General features: G+C 35.7%; 1 long non-coding RNA gene across 1 annotated transcript; it reads left to right on the forward strand.

Annotated features, from left to right (window-relative positions):
* The first annotated feature begins 264 nt into the window (after positions 1 to 264).
* Positions 265 to 773, forward strand: LOC127934854 (uncharacterized). Its single transcript, XR_008147922.1, has 2 exons — positions 265 to 473; positions 688 to 773. It is a non-coding gene; the product is annotated as an uncharacterized LOC127934854 (long non-coding RNA).
* The last annotated feature ends 24700 nt before the right edge of the window (positions 774 to 25473 follow it).

Below are 25473 nucleotides of genomic sequence, written 5' to 3' on the forward strand. Positions count from 1 at the left end.
TATATGAGCACTTTTTTATATAGGCCTATATATAATCCTACTGCTCAAAATACCTGGGATTTTTTCCAAAATAACCACTATATGGAGTCAAGATATATTTTTGTTGCTGATATGGACTTGTGTTTTAAAGTTTGTGGTTTTACAGAACATCACAGTTATATATGACATAATAATAAGGCCTGAAGTTAGGAAGAACATTTTAAGGAAAATATAATTATATTTTCATAATGATTTTTTCCTTCTTGTTAAAAAGGCCCGCTGTAAACAAGCTTTTATTTTGAAGTTTTCTGGTGATCAGCCAGTGTTTGAATGTGATGTCATCGCAGCAACCTAAAGACACTACGCTCCGCCCATTTCCAGCAGGTGGCAATGATTAGTGTTTGGTAGAAATAGCCTGCACCGAGTAGGTGAAAGCAAATGTACTCGAGGCTTTCTCAAGTGTTGGTGTTGTGTGCGTATGTTAGATGAACCAAGTAAGTTTATTTATGTACTTCAGCTTTTGATAGCTGTGACCCTTCTGAATTTTAGTTGATATTCATTCTTTAAGGTACTTTAAATGCAATTACTGGTTGTCATCACACATTCTTATGTAGGTTGTTCTTTTAAGTGTATATTGCTACCTTATTTGTATGAATTTACCTACTTTATTGATTTGTTTATACTAATTTGTTATATCTTTTGTTAAAGACCACACCCAGATGGAAACAACACCAATGTAATGTCTGCAACATTTGTGAATTGTTGTGAAGAAAATAAATGCATCAAAGACTTAACCTGCATCTTTATGTCTCTTACCGGACATCTGTGGTGAACTAGTCCCCCCACTGGCAACCCCAACTGGTCTAGTTATATCAGTTTCCTTTACTTCTCAAACCTTGTCTGTGGTGTAAAAACACCCCTGGCCAAACGGGGTGCATCTCTTCCCCTCTTTGATAATTACTGTAGTTACCATGTTCTGAACATCATATCCTTTCTTTTGTCCCTAGATGTAATCTATATATATATATATATATATATATATATATATATATACAGGGGCGTAGCAACCGGGGGGGACGGGGGGGACACGTCCCCCGCACTTTTAGAAACAGGTGATTCTGACCCCTGCTAATTTTTTATTTTATTTTTTTTAGGATCCAGCGTGAATATTTCCTGTAGTGTTCTCTGATTTGTTACTTAGATTTGAGTGAAGTAACATTCAGCCAATCACAGAGCGAATCATCTCGTGGGCGCGTCTGCTATGAGCTTCAAATCTCTTGTTGCTCTTCTGAATTTTCGTTCGTTCGTTTGTTCACTTTGCTATTAGGCCGTCTGGGATAAAATGCACCCCAGAAAAAAGCAAAGGACGATTACATCCTTTTTTCAAACACACACTGTAAGTATGTTACAGTATGTCGCGATGACACGAATCGCGCGATAAAGTTTTCATGTTATGATTTAACCTATTGAACCCGTATGGACCTCGTCACGTCGCGCCGGATTCAGTGTGTTAAATGCTCTCCTAATTGTCACTTTGGATAAAAGCGTCTGCTAAATAAGACGTAACAATATTATTGGTTTCTGCTGTCTTTTGTTTGTCTACGAGCTGCTCGCGGAGTAAAATTATCATTTCACAATAAATCATATTTGTTTTGCAACGAATATCTTAAAATACTTTATCAAATTTTATTCTTTTAATTCATAACTGATTCTTTATGTCCTAACTAGTCTGTAGGAAAGGCAGGCTGTGACGTCACTGGCAGAGAGAGGGGGCAGTTGCTCAACCTCTCCAGAATGTGTAACAGGTGAGATTTGTATAAAATAAGCAGATTGACTATCTTAAGCTGCGGTAGGGAACTTTTGACGCTCTAGCGGTTAATAAACAGAACTGCTTGCGTCTTGCGGAAGAACATCGTAGCCGGAACTACTTCTCTCTGTTTATGTCTATGAAGAATCACAAAGGTACTGGGTTAGTCCGCCGCGGTACCCCCGAAGCAATCTAAAATAGTCCGAATATAAACCCTTATTATAGGTGCGCCCTAGTGATTCAGGACAAGCCAAAAACACGGTTTGGAAAATAGATTCATGGTGTACTCGCTTATTATATACATTTTTCTACATTTTGAACACAAACAAAGTTACGGACCGCAGCTCTGATTGGTTGTTTTGGGTTTTTACCGGGAGTGATGTATTTCTGCAAATGGCAATAGGACCACTGGGAGGAGCCAGAGGAGCTTGATTTTTTTTCACAGATTATCTGTCTCTTATTTTTCATAAAATGTATGTTGTATAAAATTACTGTAAATGTAATCTGTATACTCATTTAACACCTGTTTTTGTCCAACTGTTAAAAAAAAAAGTTATTGTTCAAATGTAGTGCAACTGAAATATTGTAAATATCATAAAATATATTTTATTTCATAAAAAAAAATATATATATATATATATATATATATAGATGGTCTCCCATTGGTCTCAAAGTCCTGCAGTATTTTTAAATTTCGAGTATGATTTAACAAAAATAGGTTCCTGTAAGCTATCATGTCATGTTCCCAAATTTGAAAAAGTAAAATGCCAAATGGTATTCTATTTAGAATTTATTATGAACATCAGCTTTGGGTCAAATCACCATACAGCTGTCCCCCCCACTTTTAAAATGGCTGCTACGCCCCTGTATATATATATATATATATATATATATATATATATATAGGTGGTTCAATAAAAATATTTGGACATTATTTATAAAAATTACCTCAAGTTAGCACCAGCAAGCTTGTTAGCTAGACATTTGCATCAGCTACAATATTTACTTATTTTCAGTACGGTTATGAATAAACATTCATGTCTGTCTAACGTTACTCGTCTAGTTAATCCAAACAAAATGCATATGTAAAACGTTACTGTTGATACACAATATAAAAACAGACGTCATGGTAGCATTTTAATAAAACTGTTAATATTACGGTAGCGGGGAATTTGGACATGCAGGAGTTATTTTATTTAATCTGTGTTAGTTTAAGGTTATTTTATTTTTTTAACCTAAAACACAAGAGACGATGATTGATGTGTCTGCATCGTTTGCACTGGAACATTTCAGTGGGCTTAAACAGATCACTCTTTACAGCGGATTTAGTTCCCAAACAACTGACAATTTTGACCTAAATTTGATTTTCAGTTACAATAATTAATCCTAAATTTCGACATTAATAGCTTACTTTTAGCAACATCAGACGCACGCACGCTCACAAGATCTGCCGGTTCTTACTTCTGTATTCTCGCACTAAACGGTTCATTTGAATCAGTGAGTGGTCGACTCCAGAACAGCTTGCAATCGGATCATTCTAATTCGTAAACGAATCGTTTGGTGCGATTCGCGATCCGATTAAAGTATAGGTGCGTTCCATTCGACAGGGTCCCTACGCAGTGTTCACTGCTCCCTACTCCCTGAGCACGGTATATCAGTTGAAGTGGACTTCACTGACAATAACCGCTCATTTGGAACGCCCTGCAAACGTCATCAAAGAAAGTCACCGATGGGGTCGCGCGTCGCGCAGATGATATAAATATATAAGACTACATTCATATTTTAATTTTTATTTAAAATCACATTTAAAATATGTACACTATACAATAAAAAAATCATTGAGTACTACATAATGAAAACCGTATGTTTATTATACACTTTAATTGACAATTGCTGCTATTACTTCACTATTAACAGAATTGAAGCCCTGCTGTCATGCAGATATGAAATTAAACTTTTATTTGGTTAACTGTATAGCCTAAATGTGTTTTTAATAAATGGCCATATAATTGCATACCGGTCTCGTGCGCCTTCTTCCCGCGCACAGCCGTATAGTAAACACTGAGGTAAATAAAGTAAAATAAAGAAAAATGGCAGAGCTTCGTCTGCTTCTAGTCACTTTTACATTATCATGCCTTTTTACAATCCGTAATGAATATGAATGAAGACAGCGAAGACGGCTGTCCTGACTGGTGATGACGTGCTGCGCGCAATGACAGTTGGGGGATAATCGCTCTCCACTTCCTGTGAAGTGATGTATCGATGTTCCCTTATTCCCAGGGGGCAAGGAACTCGACCGGAAGTTGAAGTCGGGTGGGGGCTGCCATCTTTTAGCAGAATTTCACTTGCGTTAGCATTCCCATTGACTCCCATTCATTTTGGCGTCACTTTGACAGCGAATAACTTAACATCTGAGGCGTTTAAAGACTCCGTTTGTCCATTATTTATTTCTTAAGATACACGACAATGTATAAAGGGCTCCATTACCTTCTATGTTACATTATGGCCCCGTATAAACAGTTTTTGTAAAAAATAGGCTAACGATTGTGTCATAACCACTCGTCTCTCTGTCGCATTACCGTACAGACAGGAGGAGAAGCTTGCAGGCAATTAACTTGATATGGCGTACTGGCGTTACATTTTAAAATACTATACAAAATAATTAATCAGAATACTTACTCCTGCTCACTCACGACAAAGAACTCCCCGCTCAAGCTCGCCGTCTCTGCAAGATTAACGATGGCAGTTTGCACGCACAGCTACTAGAAGATTTACATCTGTCAGACAGGTTGCTGACGTCGTCAAGCTTCGTTTGAGTCTGCACGTCAGAAACGGAAGTGCTAAAAAACGCTAAAAATGGGCTTCACTTGTCTCAATTGAGTTCCAATGGGGTCGCTGTGTCCATTTCTTTTACTGTCTATGCTTATTCCCTGTGCCGTGCGCAGTGCCCTTCGAACTGAACATGTTCGCTCCCTTCAGATTGGAATCTCACTTAAGATGGCAGAATACCCTGTGAAGTCCACTTCGCAGTACACTTACGGTCGAACGGAACGCAACTTATATTTTGAAAAGACTCAGTTCGTTCATGATGAATCAGACACCGCTTCTGCGTGTTGGAGCACGTGATATATTATAGGGAGTAACGATATGTTTTATGAAATGTAGTGAAGTTAAAAGTACGATCTTATGCTTTGGAATGTAGTGAAGTAAAAGTAAAAGTTACTCAAAATAAAACTACTCCAGTAAAGTACAGATACTTGAAAAATGTACTTAAGTACAGTAACGAAGTAAAGCTACTCCGTTACTGTCCACCACTGATAAGTGTGTTTTTGTACTAATTCTATAAGTGTGTTTTTGTAATAATCCAACTATTTAACAGTATAAAAAACTCAGTATGCATGAAATAGCTTTTCACCCCCCCCCCTTTAAGGCTAACATATTCATACTAAAGGCCAAAATTTAGTATGAATATGTTTTCTCTATTAGAAACAATGTTCACTTTAAAGGGGGTGTGAAATGCTATTTCATGCATACTGAGTTTTTTACGCTGTTAAAGAGTTGGATTCAAACTGCACTTTCCACATGTACAGCTTAAAAAAAAAAAAAAAAGACGACATAAAGTGAAACTTAGTCATTTTCCAAAACCGCTAAGCAAATATATACAGTTTCAGTACATACCACATAGAGACGTCGTTGCTCAGTGGTGGACAGTAATGGAGTAGCTTTACTTCGTTACTGTACTTATGTACATTTTTCAAGTATCTGTACTTTACTGGAGTAATTTTATTTTGAGTAACTTTTACTTTTACTTCACAACATTCCAAAGCATAAGATCGTACTTTTAACTTCACTACATTTCATAAAACATATCGTTACTCCCTATAATATATCACGTGCTCCGACACGCAGAAGCGGTGTCTGATTCATCATGAACGAGTCTTTTCAAAATAAACTTTAATCGGATCGCGAATCGCACCAAACGATTCGTTTACGAATTAGAATGATCCGATTGCAGCTGTTCTGGAGTCGACCACTCACTGACTCAAATGAACCGTTTAGTGCGAGTCTCCAGAAGTAAGAACCAGCAGATCTTGTGAGCGTGCGTGCGTCTGATGTTGCTAAAAGTAAGTTATTAATGTCGAAATTTTGGAATAATTATTGTAACTGAAAATCATATTTAGGTCAAAATTGTGTCAGTTGTTTGGGAACTAAATCCGCTGTAAAGAGTGATCTGTTTAAGCCCACTGAAATGCTACAGCGCAAACGATGCAGACACATCAATCAGCGTCTGTGTTTTAGGTTAAAAAATAAAATAAAATAACCTTAAACTAACACAGATTAAATAAAATAACTCCTGCATGTCCAAATGGTACCGTAATATTAACAGTTTTATTAAAATGCTACCATGACGTCTGTTTTTATATTGTGTATCAACAGTAACGTTATACATATCTAGTTAATCCAAACAATATACATGAGTAACGTTAGACGGACATGAATGTTTATTCATAACTGTACTGAAAATAAGTAAATATTGTAGCTGATGCTAAATGTCTAGCTAACAAGCTTGCTGGTGCTAACTTGAGGTAATTTTTATAAATAATGTCCAAATATTTTTATTCAACCACCTATATATATATGTATCTAGATTACATCTAGGGACAAAAGAAAGGATGTGATGTTCAGAACATGGTAACTACAGTAATTATCAAAGAGGGGAAGCACCCCGTTTGGCCAGGTGTGTTTTTACCATAGACAGTAAAAGAAATGGACACAGCGACCCCATTGGAACTCAATTGAGACAAATGAAGCCCAGTTTTAGCGTTTTTTAGCACTTCCGTTTCTGACGCGCAGACTCAAACGAAGCTTGACGAAGTCAGCAACCTGTCTGCCAGATGTAAATCTTCTAGTAGCTGTGCGTGCAAACTGCCATCGTTAATCTTGCAGAGACGGCGAGCTTGAGCGGGGAGTTCTTTGTTATGAGTGAGCAAGAGTAAGTATTCTGATTAATTATTTTGTAAAGTATTTTAAAATATAACGCCAGTATGCCATATTAAGTTAATTGCCTGCGAGCTTCTCCACCTGTCTGTACGGTAATGCGACAGAGAGCCGAGTGGTTATGACGCAATCGTTAGCCTATTTTTTACAAAAACTGTTTATACGGGGCCATAATGTAACATAGAAGGTAATGGAGCCCTTTATACATTGTCGTGTATCTTTAGAAATAAATAATGGACAAACGGAGTCTTTAAACGCCTCAAATGTAAAGTTATTCGCTGTCAAAGTGACGCCAAAATGAATGGGAGTCAATGGGAATGCTAACGCAAGTGAAGTTCTGCTAAAAGATGGCAGCCCCCACCCGACTTCAACTTCCGGTCGAGTTCCTTGCCCCTTGGTTTTTACACCACAGACAAGGTTTGAGAAGGAAAAAATCATTATGAAAATATAATTATATTTTCCTTCAAATGTTCTTCCTAACTTCAGGCCTTATTATCATGTCATATATAACTTTAATGTTCTGTAAAACCACAAACTTTAAAACACTTTAAAACACAAGTCCATATCAGCAACAAAAATATATCTTGACTCCATATAGTGGTTATTTTGGAAAAAATCCCAGGTATTTTGAGCAGTAGGATTTTATATATATATATATATATATAAGTATACAAGTTTATTTATTTAATTTTAACTTTTTATTCATCAAAGAATCCTGAAAAAAATATCACAGATATCCAAAATATTATTTGGTATTAATAGTTCTAATAATAAATCATCATATTTTCATGATTTCTAAAGATCATGTGACACTGAAGACTGGAGGAATGATGCTGAAAATACAGCAAATAGATTATATTTTAAAGGATATTAAAATAGAAACCATTATTTTATATATTTTATTTTGATAATTTAGAATTATTACTGAAATACAACCTTTTTTTTTGTTTCAAACAGTTCATTGAACAATAATAAATGAAGTACCTGAAGCTGACAATGAAGTAAATGTATAATAATTAGCAAAGATGATTAATTTAGCGGAGCGTCAGATGCGCGTGGGGACCAAACAAAGCAGAACGGTAGGAAACTTCACTCCTCTTATTTCTCTTTTACTATAGCGATTTATTTTTAGATACGTGATATGAGTCTTTCATAGATTTGTAGAGTTATTAGAGTATAGAGTTATTAGAGAAATGGAGTTATTTTTTACATTCTTTGGTCGAAGTTTTCAGATCGGCACTTCGGAGCCTGTTCGCGACTCCGTTGATTCAGATCGGCACTTCGGAGCCTGTTCGCGACTCCGTTGATTCAGATCGGCACTTCGGAGCCTGTTCGCGACTCGGTTGATTCAGACCGGGACTTCGGAGCCTGTTCGCGACTCGGTTGATTCAGATCGGCACTTCGGAGCATGTTCGCGACTCGGTTGATTCAGATCGGCACTTCGGAGCCTGTTCGCTACTCGGTTGATTCAGATCGGCACTTCGGAGCATGTTCGCGACTCGGTTGATTCAGATCGGCACTTCGGAGCCTGTTCGCTACTCGGTTGATTCAGATCGGCACTTCGGAGCCTCTTCGCGACTCGGTTGATTCAGATCGGCACTTCGGAGCCTGTTCGCGACTCGGTTGATTCAGATCGGCACTTCGGAGCATGTTTGACATTTTTTTTTTAATTCAGATCTGGACATCGAAGCAGGAAGTGTTTGTCAAACAGTTAATTGGTGATAAATGAATATTTGGACTTGAGGCTTTTTTTTTACTTTATATATATATATATATATATAGAGAGAGAGAGATAGAGATAGATATATATATATATATATATATATAGAGATAGATAGATAGATATATAGAGAGATAGATAGATATATAGAGAGATAGATAGATATATAGAGAGATATATATATATATAGATTACATCTGGGGAGAAAAGAAAGGATGTGATGTTCAGAACATGGTTACTACAGTAATTATCAAAGAGGGGAAGAGATGCAACCCGTTTGGCCAGGGGTGTTTTTACACCCCAGACAAGGTTTGAGAAGGAAAATATAATTATATTTTCCTTAAAATCTTGAGGCCTTATTATCATGTCATATATAACTGTGATGTTCTGTAAAACAACAAACTTTAAAATACTTTGTTCTTACTGGTGAAAATAAGATGGTCATCTCTGTTTTCTCTCAGGTATATCACAGTGTAAGCTTCACAGGGAACATTACTCTCGTCAGTGTAGTCCATATCAACCACAAAAATATATCTTGACTCCATAAAGTTCTTATTTTGGAAAAAATCCCAGCTATTTTGAGCAGTAGGATTATAAAAAAAAAAGTGCTAATATAAAATTAAATTAAACTGTATAAAATTGCAAACATCTATCTTTCAGTACTTTTTCAGTTAAGTACATAAAAAATTGAGTATTTTCCAAAACCGCTAAGCAAATATATACAGTTTCAGTACTTACCACATAGAGACGTCGTTGCTCAGTGGTGGACCGTAACGGATTAGCTTTACTTCGTTACTGTACTTATGTACATTTTTCAAGTATCTGTACTTTACTGGAGTAATTTTATTTTGAGTAACTTTTACTTTTACTTCACTACATTCCAAAGCATAAGATCGTACTTTTAACTTCACTACATTTCATAACAGTAGTGGTTTTAGGCACGGGCGAACCGGGCAGCCGCCCGGGGCGTAATTTTTTCGTGACACATTGGGGGGCGGCAGCACGAGCAGATAAACAAAAAATCCTCTGTGTGTCGAAGCGGTTTTTCATCATTTATATAATTTCACTGTGTGTGGAATGGCAAATTGGCGCTTCCTGCAGCTGCCGGCGCCCCTGCTTGCTGAAAATGTACACTGAAAATGCAAACAGAAGCTTTGTGTTGTGAGAGAAGTGTAAGGGGGTGGGGCGAGAGGCGCGTGCGACCTTTCACCTCTGGGTCTCTCTCAAATGGAACGGACAGGGCGGGGGTGGACGGGGACGGGGGATCCACACTAGTAATATAATTAATAATAAGCTAAAGTCAGTCACACACCTCGACTTTCTTCCAAATAACGCACATTTCATTCATAATGTTATAATACAGGCCTATAATTCCTGCAAATGAAACTAGGTAATACAAGACGATTATGCGATCATCAAGGTGAATTGGTTTAGTCTTGACTTCTGGTCCTGAGCGACAGTTGGGGGCATGGGAAATCTGTTGATTGTCGAGTGCCAAATAAACAGAGATGGAGAAGAAAAGATCAGAGCCATCAGGTGCCCAGTTTCGAAAAGAAGAAGAGGAGAAACGAGCAAAAGATAAAGGTATGCAACTATTGTCTCTGTATCATTACAGTATCCATTTCATGAATGAAGGGCTAATGTTAATTGGTGGTGGGTATAACTCTTTGTTTATCCTTTTTGCTATGATGCTTGATATGCTTATACAACAATAATTTGGTTTCAACTCAATCACGAGATCTAATTTATAATATTGTGCTTTGCAATAAAACTGTTACAAGTTCAGTTATCATTTCCATCATTTTTTTTAACGTTAGGCCCTGTAAATAACCAACGGCATTTTCAAATCTGTAGGTTAAAGATGAACATTTGCTATTTATTTGCTACACAGTATGCGAAGTATAGTTTCCTAAATATAGTTTTACAAGTCATAACTAAAAGTGTGTCATGCATATAATTTGATGCAGTAACCTAATGGCTAATGGTACCTCCATGAAAGTTAGATTAACATACAAATTTTGGTTGTAAAATATCCTGAAACCCAAAATGTTTTTGGTGATTAAAAAATAAAATCCCATTGTTTTTGCCTATACATATAATTTAAAGTCATTTTATTTTTTTAAACAAAAAAAAATAAATGTACTTCTGTACATTTTTCAAGTATCTGTACTTTACTGGAGTAGTTTTATTTTGAGTAACTTTTACTTTTACTTCACTACATTCCAAAGCATAAGATCATACTTTTAACTTCACTACATTTCATAAAACATATCGTTACTCCCTATAATATATCACGTGCTCCGACACGCAGAAGCGGTGTCTGATTCATCATGAAGGAACTGAGTCTTTTCACAATAAACTTTAATCGGATCGCGAATCGCACCAAACGATTCGTTTACGAATTAGAATGATCCGATTGCAGCTGTTCTGGAGTCGACCACTCACTGATTCAAATGAACCGTTTAGTGCGAGTCTCCAGAAGTAAGAACCGGCAGATCTTGTGAGCGTGCGTGCGTCTGATGTTGCCAAAAGTAAGTTATTAATGTCGAAATTTAGGATTAATTATTGTAACTGAAAATCATATTTAGGTCAAAATTGTCAGTTGTTTGGGAACTAAATCCGCTGTAAAGAGTGATCTGTTTAAGCCCACTGAAATGCTCCAGTGCAAACAATGCAGACACATCAATTCGCGTCTCTGTGTTTTAGGTTAAAAAATAAAATAAAATAACCTTAAACTAACACAGATTAAATAAAATAACTCATGCATGTCCTAATGGTACCGTAATATTAACAGTTTTATTAAAATGCTACCATGACGTCTGTTTTTATATTGTGTATCAACAGTAACGTTATACATATGTATATTGTTTGGATTAACTAGACGAGTAACGTTAGACAGACATGAATGTTTATTCATAACCGTACTGAAAATAAGTAAATATTGTAGCTGATGCTAAATGTCTAGCTAACAAGCTTGCTGGTGCTAACTTGAGGTAATTTTTATAAATAATGTCCAAATATTTTTATTCAACCACCTATATATATATGTATCTAGATTACATCTAGGGACAAAAGAAAGGATGTGATGTTCAGAACATGGTAACTACAGTAATTATCAAAGAGGGGAAGCACCCCGTTTGGCCAGGTGTGTTTTTACACCACAGACAAGGTTTGAGAAGGAAAAAATCATTATGAAAATATAATTATATTTTCCTTCAAATGTTCTTCCTAACTTCAGGCCTTATTATCATGTCATATATAACTGTAATGTTCTGTAAAACCACAAACTTTAAAACACTTTAAAACACAAGTCCATATCAGCAACAAAAATATATCTTGACTCCATATAGTGGTTATTTTTATAAAATTAAATTAGCCTGTATAAAATTGCAAACATCTATCTTTCAGTACTTTTTTACTTAAGCACATAAAAAATGTAGTAGGCTACTTTTGTACTTTCACTTGAGTAAAATTGAAAAAGGAGTACTTTTACTTTTACTGGAGTAATATTTTATCATACGTATCTGTACTTTTACTCAAGTTTATTTATTTAATTTTAACTTTTTATTCATCAAAGAATCCTGAAAAAAGTATCACAGATATCCAAAATATTATTTGGTATTAATAGTTCTAATAATAAATCATCATATTTTCATGATTTCTAAAGATCATGTGACACTGAAGACTGGAGGAATGATGCTGAAAATACAGCAAATAGATTATATTTTAAAGGATATTAAAATGGAAACCATTATTTTATATATTTTATTTTGATAATTTAGAATTATTACTGAAATACAACCTTTTAAAAAAAAAAAAATTAATTGAACAATAATAAATTATTAATGACGTGCCTGAAGCTGACAATGAAGTAAATGTATAATAATTAGCAAAGATGATTAATTTAGCGCTGTAAACGCGCGTGTGAGGGGAGACGCGCCGGGGAGCGTCAGACGCGCGTGAGGACCAAACACAGCAGAACGGTAGGAAACTTCACTCCTCTTATTATTTCTCTTTTACTATAGCGATTTATTTTTATATACGTGATCTGAGTCTTTCATAGATTTGTAGAGTTATTAGAGTATAGAGTTATTAGAGAAATTTAGTTATTTTTTACATTCTTTGGTCGAAGTTTTCAGATCGGCACTTCAGAGCCTGTTCGCGACTCCGTTGATTCAGATCGGCACTTCGGAGCCTGTTCGCGACTCGGTTGATTCAGACCGGGACTTCGGAGCCTGTTCGCGACTCGGTTGATTCAGATCGGGACTTCGGAGCATGTTCGCGACTCGGTTGATTCAGACCGGGACTTCGGAGCCTGTTCGCGACTCGGTTGATTCAGATCGGCACTTCGGAGCATGTTCGCGACTCGGTTGATTCAGATCGGCACTTCGGAGCCTGTTCGCTACTCGGTTGATTCAGATCGGGACCTCGGAGCCTGTTCGCGACTCGGTTGATTCAGATCGGCACTTCGGAGCCTGTTCACGACTCGGTTGATTCAGATCGGCACTTCGGAGCCTGTTCGCGACTCGGTTGATTCAGATCGGCACTTTGGAGCATGTTTGAGATTTTTTTAAATTCAGATCTGGACATCGAAGCAGGAAGTGTTTGTCAAACAGTTAATTGGTGATAAATGAATATTTGGACTTGAGGCTTTTTTTTTTTTACTTTATATATATATATATATATATATATATATATATATATATATATATATATAGATTACATCTGGGGAGAAAAGAAAGGATATGATGTTCAGAACATGGTTACTACAGTAATTATATAAGAGGGAAAGAGATGCACCCCGTTTGGCCAGGGGTGTTTTTACACCCCAGACAAGGTTTGAGAAGGAAAATATAATTATATTTTCCTTAAAATCTTAATCTTTCAGTACTTTTTTACTTAAGCACATAAAAAATGTAGTAGGCTACTTTTGTACTTTCACTTGAGTAAAATTGAAAAAGGAGTACTTTTACTTTTACTGGAGTAATATTTTATTATACGTATCTGTACTTTTACTCAAGTACTTGATTTGTGTACTTCGTCCAACACTGTCGTTGCTGATGCTGCTCTTGTTAAATTTCAGCCTCGGGATCTGATTCTGGATCATAAATATACGCTGAATCTGACTGTTAGCCATGGTTTGTTTTGGATGTTTTTCCCTCACGGTAATGTCACAGCTTCCAAACGCTCTCAACGCAAAAGCTTACTCGCGCTCGTGATTCTTTAACTCCGCCCACACGTCACGCTTCCAGTCACTCGTGTTTTTCCGGGAAAAATTGGTACAGACTATCTTTTTCTTATGAATATAATAAACTAAAGACTTTTTGGAGTTATGAAGGATGCAGTACTACTCTATAGGTACTCAAGATTAACTGGATATTGAGTGAAAACAAGCATTTCACCCCCCCTTTAAAGGTCAGAATGTTCACAACTCCGTGTTCATGCAAATTAACATACAAACCAAAGCAAAATTCTTGTAGTTCCCACCCTTTATCTCCAGCTACTCTGAATGTGTCTCAAATGATAGCCCCATATTTATATTTGTTTCTCTGGTTTACGTTTTCCTCTAAATGTACCATCCATTATTGCCAAAATTTGCAGAGAGAGAGCGGCACAGGCAACAATGACAGAATGCTTTCGAAACAATAGCAGCACACTTGCAACTTCCATAATGGCTGCACGTTTTCAACTACAAGATTGATGCATAGCTTGACAACCATGATGTTTCAGTCATGTTGCATTTTCCAGGGTGTTGCTATACGCTTGCTAATGTAATTGAATGGTTGCTAAGTGGTGGCCTGTCGGTCCAAGCCTGTTTACATTTTCTGTAGAAAATACAAGTGACTTGCCAATGAAAAACTGCCAAGATGTCTGGTGTTGCTATGTGCTTTCTAAGGTGTTTTGGGTGGTGGCCTACTGGTCAAATTTTGCATACACTCTCTGAAGAAATTTAGTTTTTGCAATGCAAAGCTTGATTTAAAATTATGTTACAGTCCTGTTGCCACAGTGTTGCTATGTGGCTAAAGTAATTTAGGTGAAATTGAAAAGTGAAAGTGACGTGACATTCAGCCAAGTATGGTGACCCATACTCAGAATTTGTGCTCTGCATTTAACCCATCTGAAGTGTGCACACACACACACACACACACACACACACACACACACACACACACACACACACACACTGTGAACGCACACCCAGAGCAGTGGGCAGCCATTTATACTGCGGCACCCTGGGAGCATTTGGGGGTTCAGTGCCTTGCTCAAGGGCACCTAAGTCGTGGTATTGAGGGTGGAGAGAGCACTGTACATGTACTCCCCCCCACCCACAATTCCTGCCAGCCCGAAACTCGACCTCACAACCCTTCGATTGCAAGTCTGACTCTCTAACCATTAGGCCACGACTTCCCCTAGGTGGTTGCCAGCCCATCTCTAGATATGGTTCAGCTCCGTCCTTCAATGCAAGCCTATATGGGATTTTTGTCCACTCCTGTTTAATGTCTGTTGCTAAAATGAAGTTCAATATCTAAAGTGAACAGACTCTAAACATGTGAAACAAAAGTAGTGATGCTTGACCTGGCAAACACCTCTAATTAGTGCAAATCTTTTGTATCTTAAATATAATAACATGTCCTCCACTGATAGAGTTTTCATAATGCCATTCCTTTCTGAGCTTGACATCTTTAATGTTGCAGGAGTGTTATTTCCAGTTTAAAGATTAGCCGTTTATTGCGAATTGCATAGCTGAATTGAATTGAGAAGTAAACCTGATTCTGAAAACAGTGCAGATCTGCATTCACAATAACATTAGGTAAGCCATAGAGCAAACCAGGACAATGCTGCTGTGCTCTCTCTATTTACCCAGGAGCCCTGAGGCTGTAACAGGCCTGCATATTCTATAGCCTGTGCTGCTCTATGGCTACAACAATCTCTCTCGCCACACCATCCTTTGAGCTTTTTTTGCCTCTCTTGTTCTCCCTCCCCACCCCCTCACTGTCATTCTTTCTCTCACTCCTAACTGATTTCATACAGCATGCATGTCCCCCTTTTTGTACACATGCACACACATTCTCGCTTGTATGTGTGCCATACTTTGCTGCTATACTGACAAAGTTGATTTAATCTTTTTCATGCCTGTTCATTTCCGCTTTTCTCTCGTCTGTCTTTGTTTCGTTATCCCTGCCGGGCAGATGAGCTCATCTGCTACTCTGCAAAGCGTGTGTGTGTTTTTGTTTACGGACATCCAGTTACCTTCCCTCAGCCATTGACAGTGATGGCTTTTGTGTGAGAGCAGCCACAATGTTCAGACTCATTTATCCTGTAATGCAGTATTCTCCTCTGTGAAGAGCACTCACGCATTCAAGCTCTTCAAAGCTCAGCAACACTATATATTGAAATGCTTTGAACGTACCAGCAAGAAAAAAAAAGCATGGAGAATCAAATCAGGAACATAATAGAAAAGTCAGACCAAGCTGCTCAAAAAAAAGCAGTTACACAATTGCTAAGTTGTACTGTATGCAGTTATGTAAGTGTGATTGTAGTCATGTTAATTTAATAAACTGTTGAGCAATCTTTGTTTTAATGAATAATAAAACCTAACATTAATGTAAAATGTTAAATTAAGATATCTGTATTTTATTTATAAATTGTTTATATATATATATATATATATATAAACACACACACATTATATCATTATAATATATTCTAAATATAAATATAATACATTTTATATTATTCTAAAATATATTAAATTATTACCTATTATTTATAATATATATTATAAATGATAATATATAATTTTGTAGTACACATTTTTATACATAGTTGCTTTATCTTTGATAAATACATTTTTTAATGATTGATTTTGAGTTAATAATTTGTTTATAAATATCAAAAGTTTTTATTAAAAATCATATTTTAAATATTACATTTATGCATTATTTTATATTAAATAATATAATATATTAAATCATAATATTTAATTCATAAAATATATTGTGTATATATATATATATATATATATATATATATATATATATATATATATATAACACACACGCACATTATATCATTATAATATATTCTAAATATAAATATAATACATTTTACATTTTATATTATTCTAAAATATATTAAATTATTACCTATTATTTATAATATATATTATAAATGATAATATATAACTTTGTAGTACACATTTTTAAACATAGTTGCTTTATCTTTAATAAATACATTTTAATTATTGATTTTGAGTTAATAATTTGTTTATAAATATCAAAAGTTTTTATTAAAAATCATATTTTAAATATTACATTTATGCATTATTTTATATTAAATAATATAATATATTAAATCATAATATTTAATTCATAAAACTATATTGTGTGTGTGTGTATATATATAAATATATAAATTTTTATTTTATCTTTGATATCAATAATGAACAAAATATTTTGAGTTATAAATATAATAATATAACAATAATTACGGTGATAATAATAAACATATAATAAAAACGTATAATGCATTTGACTTGATTTGAAATAGTTATGACACAGATTTATTTAATAGATATGTCAGATTCATTGTGTTTTGTCCGTACTGAGCGATGGCTGTTACACCAAGAACTACATTTTAAGTTTGTGTTATTTTATAGTTCCAGTGTGTTAAAGGAACAATGCCCTCTTTTATGTAAATATAATTGACTTCTCTGTCTCAGTGCTCTCTGTTCTAATGGGGGTAAATGAGGAACATTGTCTGACTCATCCGCTTTTACCCACAATCCATCCAAACCTGTTACTGTCCTCTGTTCTGTCCTATCCAGAGTAGTGCTGGGTATTTTGTCTCTAATATTACTGTCATGTTTCTGTCTCATTAGGATGAATCAGTTACTGCATTTCTCATTTGTGAGTCGATTTGGATAAAAGCATATGCTAAATGTAAATGAACTGTCAGACAGAGTGTTCAAGCTTTAAGAAGAAGCCTTTTTTAGTTTATTCACAACAGCTGAACATGATAATATTTTGATAACAGAGAATTAGATGGGGGTTTTTTTTTCTATTACCCAAATAAGCTAATTCAAAATGGGGTTTTGGAACGTATCAGGGTAAATCATTGCTGTTTCTTTGTGTAAATGGGTTAAAGATCAGCAGTTATGGATTTCTTTTTATATGCATATTGTCAAAACGTACACATCATGTGAGTCACTTATATAATGGAAGTGAATGAAGCCAATTTGTAAGCATGTACAATACTAGAGCTTTAGTAATATTGCCACACGTAAACAATATTGTGTTATCACGATTTTAGTATGAAAAATTGCTAACTTTTTCTTTGTAAAGTTATATCAAAGTTTACAATTTGTTACCATGACAACGGAACACCACAAACTCTAAAACGACTGTAAAATGATGATGTAACAGCTCAAATAATGCATTTTAACAGGAACATGCGTTGTATAAACATAAGTTTAATAAAAAAAAAAAAAAAAATGGACCAATTTATGACCGATGTTTTTTTCCTAAGAAATTATTATCCACAATTTAAATTATGCACAAATGCACAATTGAGAACAATTCATACTAAACCCAAATTTTCATTCTGAAATGAAAAAAATAAATATGCTTAATATGCTCTCATAATCTATGATGTCCTTTATTAATGCAAAGTCAGCACTAAAAAACTTAAGGATTTATGCTGATAGTCCAAAAGCCTACTTTGCCTAGGACGTGTATATACTCAATTAATGAGAGAGAGAGAGAAAAGAAACCTTATCTAAATTTAAGTTTTATGGACAAATTAATAAACTTAAAGTGATGATAATTTGTCAGTTGTACATAAATGAAACAGTTCAGATTTCTTGAAAAGTACTAATAAACTGGAAGTGTTTTAAATACACAATTACCAGGTTTATATATTTAGTTTATTTCAGTCCTACATATATTTGAACTAAATCAATATTGCTTGTTCCACAGCTAGCCATATTTTTACCATGTTCGTACTTTTTAACTGAATACATTTAATAGTTTTTTTCAGTAACCAAACAGTTTATGGTAGCCATTGACTCCATAGTATGAAAAAATATTTTGTGGAAGTCAATGGCTACCATCAACTGTTTGTTTACTAGCACTGATCAAAATCTCTTATCATGTGTTCAGCACAAGAAAGAAAGAAATACAGGTTTGGAATGAGTCAATGCTGAGTAATTATTGACAGAATTTTCATTTTTAGGTGAACTATACCTTCAATAATAAACTTTATGCCATGATTTATTAATGTTTTCAAGTGCAGAAATCATGCCTGTTTTTGACTTCTTTGATTTCATACACTCTCAGGAAAAAAAGGTATAAAAGCTGCCACTGGGATGGTTCCTTTTTAAAAGGTACACCTTATTATATAGCTAAAGGTGCATATCAGTACCTTAAATGCACATATTAGTTCCCAAATGGTAAATATTTGTATACCTTTTTAAAAGGTACTGCTCTAGTGACAGCTTTTTTTCTGAGAGTGTATGTGACTGAGAAATATATATAATTTTTTATGCTAAAACTGTGTGTAGCAGTCGATTCTGTTGCCCTCGGAATGTCTGTTTCCCCTCGGGTTGCCAGGTCCGTGGAATAAACCCAACCAAATAGTTAATCAAACATTTTCCCAAAGTAGCCTAAATTCCGTGGATTTGGCAACATTCCCGCATGCAAATACACCAAACACACCTGGGGCCCTATCTTGCACCCAGCGCAATTGACTTTGTACACAGACGCATGTGTCATTCCTATTTTGCACCCGCGCAAAGCGCGCTTTTCCCTCCACAGAAGCACATCGCTAAACTAGTGAATGAACTTGCGCTCCCTGGGCGTTTCAGCGCAAAAAAGGAGGCGTGTTCCGGCGCAAACGATCCCTGGTGCTATTTTGCTGTTCCATTACACAATTGCGCCACTGACCAGAAAAAACCTAGTCTAAAGTCAGTGGCGCGGTTGCGCGTTGTTCATTATGCTATTTTAAGGGCGCATGCTTGGCCATAATGTATAGCGTGCACAACGCGCATACACTTTGCTCATGTAATCTACACAGATGCAACAGTTATTTTTGCAAATCATAAATTGTTACACTAAAAAAATATTAACACATGAGATGACGGAAATCATTGTGGTGTGACACGAAGATGTGAAAAAAAAATAGGCATAAAACTAGCTCACAAATTATTCAGGCTAATTATTCTCCCATCCCCATACAACACAACTTCTCTGTCTTTCACTGCTCTTACAAGAACATCAGTCTCCTCGGCTGTGAACCGCTCCTGGCGTGCGCCTGGTAAATACGCCATAATAATAGCAATCCGTAATGGAACTTGCGCACCTGCTTTTAAAGGGAATGTTGGATGACGCTCTGATTGGTTTATTTCACGTTACGCCCAAACCACACCTATGAATAATGAAGCTACTTCAGACCAACCCACTTTAGATTTGCGCCGGGCGCAAGAGCCATTTATCCCGCCGGGAAAATAGCAACAGCGCCGAGACCCGCCCACAAAGTTACTTGCGCTTCGCGCTTTGACACTTGCGTTTCAGATCGTTAAAATAGGGCCCCTGGATGTAAAGAAAGCAAAAAGGGACAAATTTCTTGCTACACTGCATCATAGTAAAATGATTCTCACACTTGCGTTTATGTTCTTTTTTTTATTTTTATTATTCATCTTGCAGTTGTTCCGTTATTTTTGTTTTATGTTTTTGCATTTCAAGTTGAAAAACCTCTCGTCTTAAATTTATTTTCAAGTTTAAGATTTAGGACGGTATTTTGAACTATTTGACTTGCCGTACATCCAGTCACGCTTCTTGCGCAATCTAGTTCTGATCGTACGTATAGTAACTCGGCAACTACGCAAAAATTGTAGTATGTTTGCGTAAAGGGGAACAGACATTCCGAGGGGAACAGAATCGACTGCTACACTGTGTAATCCAAATTTTTATTTGCAATTTAAACAAACAAATCTTACATTTTGACTGAAATATTTATTTTTAAGTGTATTTTAAGGCCGCAATACTGAGGACGTCTCATTCTGTAAACTGCAAAGAAGCTCCTCAAATCTCAGATACCCAAACAATGTGTACTATATTACCCATCTGTCTGGTGGCAGTGGATTGAGCAATGTATAACAGAGCCTGAATGCCAGTGTAATGATGAACAGAGAACTTGCTGAAAGCTCAGGATCTGAGGAGCGAATGCACATTTCTTATTTTGCCTGAGTGATGTTTTGGCAGCATTTTCTACATACTGTTTGTAGTATTAATCAAGCGCTGGTGTCTATGGGTCACACAGTAGAGCAGACGGTTGGAGAAAGGCTGAGCAGGTTACTTTGTTAATACCAACAAATAATTGAATAAATTAGTGGGAGATATGGTAAATATACCGCTTGGTTTCCTCTGGAGATGTAGAAATAAACAAATAGAGCACAGATATAGGGACATGCAGGCTTTTATGCTCAAAGAGAGAGAGATAGCTGAATGTATGTGCTTTATTTATGCCTGAGGGGCAATATTCACATCCACATTCAGTCAGACACATTTCCATTTCAAAATATCGCTCTCTTTCATCTACAATCACATCCCCCTGGAAGCTAATTTCCTGAAACAAGGTTTCGCAATTATCTTTATCCTGACATGAGATGAAATGTCACTGCCTCACCTTTTGTTTGCCGCTAATGATCTTTTACACTAAACACATGGTTTAGTAATTATAAAAGAGCATTACACGCTCACAACCTGAGAGATATGTGAACTAGCTACTGTAAAGCAAAAGGTTATTTTTTTATTTGAGTGCTGGTGCATGATTTTGCGATTGAGGACAGGTTCTCTCATATTTTCTCTCTTATTATTTTTATTACTCATACTCAGTAAACTGCAAAACTAGGCAAAAATGACCTTGCCCAATATATGTTTAATTAAAATAAAAATTCTGGTTAATTTGATAGATAGGGTTAGGTATAGGGTTGATAGATTTTCAGATACTAATAAGAATGTAAAAGCTCTATTAAATGGAGCTCATGGCACATTACCATGTTGAAATCTATTCTGCAAAATTGCTCTGCAAATAAATAATAATAATAATAATAATTTCTTCTCATAATTTCTTGTATAATTTTGAGCTTAACTGATCCCACACAGTTTGTGTTGATGTTGGACTTGTTTCACTTGTATCTGCTATATGTTTTCATAGAAAAATTAATATTATGATAAAAAAATCATATCAGAAAACCATGAAATACACTGTTCAAATGTCCCAATACTTTTTTTCAGCATTAAGCACAATTGTTTTAGTATAATTGAGATATATTTTGTCTAATTACTTCTATTTCTGTTATTTACGTGCAAGTTAAACTAAATTAAAATGAGAAATATTACTTTGGCAACTAAAGAAACAGAAACATCAGTAGTTTAACCATACGTTAAAGCGACAATAATACTTTTTGTACATGAAGATAACAAACAGAACGACTTTATTCAACAATTTGTCTCCTTTGTTGCTCTCCACATCACTGTAGCACCATTTTGCCGCGACAAAACGATATGTTTTCTACGTACATTTACGCTTTGATTTGAAAGAAAACAGCGCATCCTTGTGTCGCAGCTGACACAGAAGAGTGTTCGCTGCCTGCTTTCAGCTCATATTCTCCAAAATGGCACTATGATGATGCTTTTTTGTTTTCTTTGCATACAAAAAGTATTGTCATCACTTCATAACATTATGGTTGAACCACTGATGACAGATGGACTATTCTGATGACCTCTTTCATGCTTTTCTGGACCTTGACAGTGTAATTTACTTGGCAGTCTCAAGCCAAGTCACAAGCCTCCTGGTCTTCATCCAAAATATCTTAAATTGTGTTCGTAAGTTCAAAAGTTCCAATAAAACTTTAGTGTTGCAAAAAAATGTATTGAAACTTTCTACTAATCACAAAATGTATCACAGTTTTCACAAAAAAAAAAATGCATGTTGGTTCCTCGTGTGATCATGTGACACTGCAGACTGATGTAATTATGCATAAGACACACACACACACACACACACACACACACACACACACACCCTTAAAAATGTAAAACACTTATCTGTCATAAAACTTTGAACAGTAGTATAAATGGCCTAGCAACACCCTGGCAACCTTTTTTTTTTTATATATATATAACAAAAAGCTCTATACTGTATCCTTAACAGGTCTTCTTGTGTAAATGGGACAAATGAAGAGCTATACTGAATATATAAATGCCCATTATGCTACAGTGCAGATTATCTCTCAGTCTGCTGAGATGAATGGAATCTGAAAGCAGCTCAGTGAATTTTGATGACAATTGTCTCAATAATAAGTGCAACTGTTAACTGGAGAAATGTATTAATCATGGAAAGCACCAGGGACGTTCTCAGCACATGCAGCATGTAGAGGAAGCTTCTCCTTGGCAACACGAGGCTATGTTTAGGCAGCGTCTGCCAGCGTTTGTTCTGGTGATGGTCGATTGATTTGGATCTCACTGGAAGCAGGCAAGACAACAGTTTTTGTCCAGAATATTGTTTATGCAATGATGGATCATTAAGTGCTTGTTTTAGTGTCTCTAGAGGATAAATCAACTAAATATTTTATTGAATTTGCAAACTTCTTTCTCTCGGTGCTCTTCTGGAAATTCATACACAATGAAAAGGAGAGTTCATCCAAAAATGAAAAATTGCTGTTAATTTACTCACCCTTAGGCCATCCAACATAGGTGACTTTTTTTCTTCAGTAGAAGAGTAAAGAAATTTTTTAAGCTGATCTGTAGTCATTGGTGATTTATAAAATCAGTGGCTACTCATTTTTTAGAATTAAAAAAAAGCATATTAGTGAACAAAATTAATATCCATGGCTCCTGACTTTATATTGAGGTCTTATGAAGTAAAATGATCAGCCGGTGCAAGAAACTAAGCATTATTAGCAAAATATATTACCCGTAATCCAGAGCCTAAGGACAAATACACATACAGTGTGTAGAAAAATTGTTTTTCTAAGGCATTGCTGCAAAAAAACTTTTGGATCTTTGAGTTTAATTGATCAGCTGTCTGCATTTATGTAAAAAAAATAATAGTAAAAGCAATACTCAAGCAAATAATTCTGTTGCAGAAACATACATCCACTTGTGTGAGGGAGAATATTGAGTTGTAAGAAATGCAATTATTGTAAGAATTCCTGCTGACTGGCCTCGGACAGAAATTTTACAACTTTCAAGTGCAGGAAAGGGTTTTTAAAGCCTCCGGTTTCAAAAGTGGCAGGAAGTATGGGTCTCACCATGGCAACAAAAGTGGAGGGCTTTCATTATGTCCCAGACAGCTGAAGGAGTTACTTAAATAAAAGAAAATGTGCATTTGTCTCTCAGTAATCGTGGAGAATACGAAGCACCTCGAACCTGTTGCTGTGGGTGTCAAGCAGTGGTGATTAGAATAACCTTAAACAGGCTCTTCGACAGAAACTCTTGATATAAGGAGCTTTATTACTGTCATATCTGGCTGCTTTGATGACTGGATCCCAGATGCTCTTCTTTCAAGCAGCAGAATTCTTGAGGCTCAAAATGCTTTTTAATAACCTGTTTGTTTGTTTGTTTTTATGTTGAAGTGGTGATGATGACAGCTGTTGATTGTTAAAAACAAGTCATGAAGAAAACTATCTTCCTCAGCAATGCTGGGTTTTGGTTTCTTCTGAACCGTGGCATGTTGCACAATCTTGTAATTGCATTGGCTTCAACTAGAGTGAAGCAGAGTGAAGAGACCACGTCTGTCTGATTTGATAAACATGGGGTCTTGAGATGGGATGCGCCGAATCTGCTCATCCATCCATCCATTTGCTTCCCGGTTCAGAGGGAGAGGTCAAAATAAATCAGACTTTGGTTTATTGGACGTTATTTATTCTGCTACATTATTTCTTTCGGACTATTTTAATTAAGGCGAGATATATAAGATATTTTCCTTTGAGAACGGATCAGACACATTTGACAAAATCAGATATTAGATAAGAGTTATTCATAAGGTCGTCTTTCACTTCTTCAATGATGTTTGTGCAGAATTTAGATGTTGATCTAAGTCTGCATGGATTCAGCACGTTTTTCAATCCGCAGGGGCACCGAGCAGAGTGAACATCAGAGAGGACAAGGTATATGTGTGTGTGTGTGTGTGTGTTTTTAATCATACCCTTCGTACCCTTATTGCCCCCCTAAAATGAAAATCCTAGAATCACCCCTGGTCTTCACCCTTAAAACTCAGTGTTTTTTGGCTTCACCTTCCAGTTCTCACTATTAACAAACTATTAATTACTATTAGATACAACCTCTAATTTACTGTACATTAATTAAAAATAAGTTTAAATATGGCGTGGATAAAGGGATTTAGAATATGGTCATGCAGAATAAGGCACAATTAATATGTGCTTTAGAAATGCTAATATGCCAATATGCTGTAATATGCATGCCAGTCAATGAGAAATGTTTTGTATATTTAGTATATGTGGATACATTTAGTATTTGCCTACTCCATATTTACTATATAATATCGGATTAATTAAAAAAATGTCCTGGCTCTTCCAAGCTTTATAATGACATTGAATGGTGGTCAAGATTTTGAAGCAAAATAAAGTGCATCCATCCATCATAAAAAGTACTCCACACAGCTCTGAGGGGTTAATAAAGGCCTTCTGAAGTGAATCGATGCATTTGTAACAAAAGCATGTATTTTCACGAGAGAGTGGCGTTTCAGTGGATGATAGAGGACGTAGGCATAAGCATCGTAGATGTTAAAACACAAGATAGACATCTAAACAACATCATAAATTAGATTTGCACCACAGAGGGTCTTAGAAATTAGAACTAAGCAAAAATATATTTTAATACAAATGGGATTAAAGTTGTTTTTGTTTTGTTTTTTGGAATTTATTACAAAAGGACACCTGATGGTG

Source organism: Carassius gibelio, chromosome A19 (genome assembly GCF_023724105.1).
Source record: "Carassius gibelio isolate Cgi1373 ecotype wild population from Czech Republic chromosome A19, carGib1.2-hapl.c, whole genome shotgun sequence".
Classification (NCBI taxonomy): Eukaryota; Metazoa; Chordata; class Actinopteri; order Cypriniformes; family Cyprinidae; genus Carassius; species Carassius gibelio.